The following is a 6,166-nucleotide window of genomic DNA, read 5'->3' on the forward strand; positions in this document are numbered from 1 at the left end:
CATACACACACACACACACACACACACCACTCTCAACGCCAATCGGTGATCCTTTAAAAAATAGTAGCGAGCAGTGCCTTTGAGTAACGCGTTACTGGCATCACTGCTCACTCTTTATGAACGGAGAGCAACGCAGTTAGCATCGCAACCAGTGCTCAGCGGCCAAGCATGGTAATGCAGCTGTTTAAGCAGGCTGTGGACGGGTCCCTCGATTCAAGGGGCCAAGAAGTAGATATCTCCGTTCACTCCAATACAAGTGGGAAAGAGGAATGTGTCTTCCCAAAAAATGTCTGGATATCGGTCAAAGGCTTATAATTATCCTCATGCCATGTACTACAATTTTTTACGTTTTCTCTTTTCAAGACGCCACCTCAAGCGTTTTAATAGCCGTTTTGTTATTATTTTTTGCTGGAGAAGGAGGGGTGGGCAGCTGAAAGGAGTCGTAGTGAAACAAATGTTGTTTCACCCCGGCATTCGAGATGGCCTAATGCACGGCTCCGTTAACTTCTCATGTCCGAGGTTTTTCCTTTTACTTAACATGAATGACGTTGAAGGTTTTTAGTCGCTGTGGTGACTTATCACTAAATGTGTTTTAGTGATAAAGGAATTTGTAGACTGGATCAGCCGCTGTTCAATGACTCGCGTTCCTCTGCTTGTGATCATTGCGATTCACCAAGCATTGATCCACTTACTCAAAAGATCCAAAGACAAATAACGGGTGCATTACGGTATCATTTTCATAATATTGTTAATGGCCTAATAAACATTCCAGTTGCGTATTACAATTATTTATGTGGGTACTACTCCAACCTCGTTGCTGATCCATATTTAACTATTTATTTGTTTATAAATTATTAATTGCATTTTTTATAAATAGTTGGAAGGAATCTGTTTCTTAAACAATAACATTGAACTGTATTTTTTTCTAGGCCTACATACATTTAATATGTTGTTGGTGTTATGTGGAGCAATCTTTCATATTTATGAAGTAAACTTATACTCCCATGGTCGGTAAACAATACGACTGCGATAACTCAGACGTCTCGCTTATGATGCTACAATGCTAGAAAACAATGAATATTTCTACATCCGCTACGTCATGAACTAGGGCGAGGCTAGGCTCCCATGATGCAGAGGCATATTTCTCCTTAATGTTGCACTGCGACATTGAGCAGTTTTCATAGGAATGGGCGTCATTTTGGAATCCGCTGTCCATTCTATAATATGTCCATGATCCTCCCCCCGGTGTGATGACTGGAATGGAGATAATAAGTATATACAGCGGAATTACCGAAGTAAACCATAGATTTGGAGTAAACGAAGTCTGAGGCTCCCCCCCCCCACACACACACGTCATTTATAGCCCGTCGTGGAAGATATCATGACCCAAATTGTGTCCATTATTATGGAAGCCCGTTTCCGCCACGTAAAAGAAAAAAAATGCAGGTCACAACTCATTATTTTGAGATAGTATCTCATTATTTTGAGATAGTATCTCGTTATTTTGACATAGTATCTCGTTATTTTGACATAGTATCTCGTTATTTTGACATAGTATCTCGTTATTTTGAGATACTATCTCATTATAATGAGATAACTAGCTCGCCTTTTTTGCGTTTCCACCGCGAAACATGGTATCTGGTACCTGAAGTGGTTGCTTTTTCTAGTACCGCCTCGCTCTAGGTTCCAAGCGAGCTGAGTCGATGCTAAAAGGTGACGTCGGCAGACGGCCGGCCACTGATTGGCCAGAGAGTGTGACGATGTCACGAGAGCGACATGGCAACCATACTGGTAACAGCCATAGCAGCGCCGCAGTATTTTGTCTCGCCGCGTGCGGCCTTCTCTGACTCTCTTCTCCTTTGTGTCTTACATAAAGCACCAGACCGAGCAGCACGAATACCAACGCATCGATGTCCTCCATTGTTGTTGTGTGGGTTCTGTCCACGTGTGGGTTGGGTAGGTCTTGTTTGCGTCGCGTACAAAAATACGTCACGGCCCTTTCGCGCAGCCGACCCCGCCCACGTCCAGGAGGTACTATTTGCGGTGGAAAAGCACCCGTTCTGCGGCCGTGTCGAGTCGTGTCGTGTCGAGCTACATGTGCGGTGGAAAAGCGGCAATAGATGGATATGACAAATTGAAGCCGTATGGGATATGCATCAGTGGTTTGCATTGATGGGTTCTCGCCAAAGATGATCTGGCTAAACACCCACTCAACTAACAGCGACCTACGTCTTATAGCGGGGTATTTCACTGATTCAGTGATGCAGCATGGTCGCCCATTGAAAGTGAGATTGGATGGCGGGACGGAGAACACACATATTGCCGCAATGCAAAGTTGTATTCACGGCAGTGAAAACGGCATTTCCCCAGACTGTGGTCACTCTAGGTCCAAGCACGGGGAACCAACGTATTGAACGCTGGTGGTGTACGGCTGATTTCTATGAAGCACTCTTTCTAGAGTTCTTTTACTAATGTTTATGTTGTGCTCCATAGATAATCGAGCCAAAATTTCAGCATTTGTATACCTCCGTCTGAAATAATCTTTAATAATCGAGTTCATCATCTCCAGCTAATCTACTGTAATAATAGGCTATATGTAGCACCTATGGATAAGCTACAATTAGGCTACAATGACTGGTCTAGTCCTGTTGAGAATTTATCTCATTATAATGAGATACTATCTCAAAATAACGAGATACTATGTCAAAATAACGAGATACTATGTCAAAATAACGAAATACTGTCTCAAAATAACGAGATACTGTCTCAAAATAACGATACTATCTCAAAATAATGAGATACCATCTCAAAATAATGAGTTGTGACCTGCATTTTTTTTCTTTTACGTGGCGGAAACGGGCTTCCATACATTATCACTACAGAAAAAAAAAAAAACACATGCCGGCAGCTCTCCGCCACGACCGACGCTAGCCTATTTATGTCACCCTGTTACCATGGATACGATCTCCCGCGCGCCCTTCAATAGCCGCGTCGACTCCCGCCGGTAACGTAACGCGGAGACCGCAGAGTTTAGGTTTAGAAAACAGGAGTTAAATAAACCAGTTTAGGTTTAGGAACATTTTATTAAATGAACCATGTTTAGGTTTAGGTAACAGGAGTTTAATAACCCGGGTTTAGGAAACAGGAGTTAAATCAACCGGGTTAGGGAAAAAAGGCCTGCTCTTGGGTCGGGTTGCCAGATTGTTTTCCCCGATTATAATGCCGGTGTGAGAGCTGCTCTGACCCCCCCCCCCCCACACACACACACACACACACACACACACACACACACACACACACACACACACACACACACACACACACACACACACACACACACACACACACACACACAATCAAGGCAAAGATGACACCCTTCCTTCCTTCCTGCTCTTCCACGCCACTGGCCTCTAGTCCGAAGAACAAAGTCATCAACAACTAACCTTTTACTTCACCCCCCCCCCCCCCCCCCCCCCCCCCCCCCCCCCAGACACAGAGGAAATGGCGTCATTCCTGACAATGACGGCAGAAGGCGACGCATTGGTCCACATTTAGCGGCTCTAACTTCACACTGTCTGACGAGGAGCAACAACCCAGGAAGGCCAGCATATGTCCGGAGCTCTTGTCTCGAGGCAGTGAGACTCCGCTAGGACTGATCCCAGGGGCCCGGGGAGGCAGCGAGCCTCCACTAGGAGGCTCCTGTTCACAGAGGCGGCCCCCAGGTGCCTGGCGGGAGGTGGTGTGTGTGGACGGGGGACTCGCGTTACCGCCGCTGCGTCTATTTCTGGATCAGATGAATTTCACTACGGCTCAAGTCCAGGGCCCGTATCCTTCACACGATCAATAAAGTAGGTCAGCATGACGCAGGGGGATCGTGTTTGGTCCACGCCGCCGACACACACCCACGTACGTGTTTTTTGCCCGCGGACACCGTCGCTCTGACTGACAGCTGGATCTGTTCCGCCCCCTGCTGGTCGCAGGAGCACACTTCTACACGCAGTCTTTTTGGTCAACTTGCTCAACAGTCTAATGAGAGCAAGGTTAGGTATATAAATTAAATGGAGTTTTAGTTTACATAGTACTAGACCTATTCCCTCTTCCATCTTTGTGTTTTTATCCACACAGACGGCTGTGTCCTTCTGTTAACGGAGACCGCAACAATACTGGTGGATAAGGGACATACATTTTCAATCGCACTTCAATAAAACAATGGTTCCTGAAACCATATCAAAATACAAGTGTATCAAGACACTTGATCTTGCAATACTTGTTTCTTAGCCTCACCTCGGTGTAACTTGAGATAAACGCGTAAAACTGAGGTCAAACCACGAGGAATACACGTCCAAACCGCCGTTTGTTTCTGCTTAAGGGGCCCCGATATACCCCCCAGCAGTGAGGTTCGTTAGCCAGCTCATACAGGTCGGAGGGCAGGAGGCCAACGGTCGATGGTGACGTCGCTACGGAGTCGATGGAGACACTACCACATGTGATTGATTTACATTCTTTTTTTATTGAGAATAGTGTTGAAGACCGGAGAATAATGCAGAGCTCCACTCGTGTGCGTTTCCACCTTCCGTTTTATTTCCCTAACGCCAGGAACATCCCAGGCCTACGGGCGCCCTGCTGACGAGCTACACCTCTGATGCGGACAGGAAACTCAGAAGGATCCAAGCACCTCCTCCAAATTAAAAGCGTAAGATAAAAATAAAATTAAAAAAAGCGAGACTCGTTAAGTCTGGCGCTTTCTTTCAGAGTACGGGCGCTACTAAAAACAAGAAAAAACAAAGTGGAGTTTGATCACTGGGCCTGTGCAAAATGACTGAAGGAACAGAAAACATAAGATCAACATTATCAAAAAATATATATAACATCACATCCAATTAGCCTTTTTTAAGAGTACATCTTCATCGAGTTTCTGAATGTAAAAATCTACTGGCAGCCATTATCAAACTCATGATTCATATACATTATAGATATACATATACACTTTCCTTCTCTGCCATCACTAGGGACAAAGTGTTGGGTGAATCCTGCAGGTGAAAGTCCGCTCCGCCACCTTCCTTAACTATAGCGCATAAAGAAATGTCAAGCACTTTAGAAGCAGGTTCTAAGGCAACATGTGAACTAAAACAGAAGCAGGTGTACATCCCAGACTCCTTAGTGTCTCACCTTCTCCCCTCGGACAAGGAACATTCTCTAATGCATAAAGTACACCTCACCATGTCACTGCAGGGTGACGAGAGAGTAGAAGACAGACCAAACAATACTAAAGTCACAATAAACGCTATTCCACTTCTTCCAACGCTCAAACATTTCGTCTTCTAAAAGAACGTGGGTGGGACCTTTAAAAGCGGGTTGGAGTTAATATCCATCGCATCCCCTCTCTCCCCCAGCGATGGGGTGGGCGTAGAGGTCTAGTCCAGATCCAGGTCGTCCACTCTGGACCTCCAAGGCAGGTCTGTGATACATCCTTCAGTCAGAACCGCCGGTCACGATGTGCAGAAAACGTATAGATACCCAATAAAACCAGAACCATCGCACAGCCACCAGCTCCACGACCCGGCCCTGGGATCGACAGTACAGGGCCCAGTGCCGGCTGGGATTGACAGTACATGCCAGCGCCGGCTGGGATTGACAGTACAGGCCAGCGCCTTCACGCTCCCAACATGATGACCGCTCGCTCAGGAAGCGCATGCTGATTGGCCAGCAGAGAACCAGGGGGAAGGACCAGTGCAGACCCTGCCCCACCCCCCTGGCAATACCCCCTCCACGGACGGGCCGAAGACCCCCATGATTATAACCCTTCCTCATTGGTCGATCCTAAAGACACCCGTGATTATCGCCCTTCCTCATTGGTCAATCCTAAAGACACCCGTGGATATAACCCACCCTTATTGGTTACCCAGTGCACATCAGTGAACATAACCACATCACATTGGCTGACCATAAAGACAGCCGTGAACAACGCCACCTCTGATTGGTTAACCCAGTGAACACAGCCCCGCCCCTTTATATTCTACCGCAACAACAAAAATAAATAGTCTCCGTGGTCCGTGTGGGGGGGTGAGGAGGGGAACCGTCTCTCCCTTTTCCCTCCCCCCTCCCTCCCTCTCCAGGAGTACTGACAGAACTGGGGGGGGGGCTCGGTACATCCAGAACAAAGCTG

This window comes from Gadus morhua, chromosome 21 (assembly GCF_902167405.1).
Source record: "Gadus morhua chromosome 21, gadMor3.0, whole genome shotgun sequence".
NCBI lineage: Eukaryota > Metazoa > Chordata > Actinopteri > Gadiformes > Gadidae > Gadus > Gadus morhua.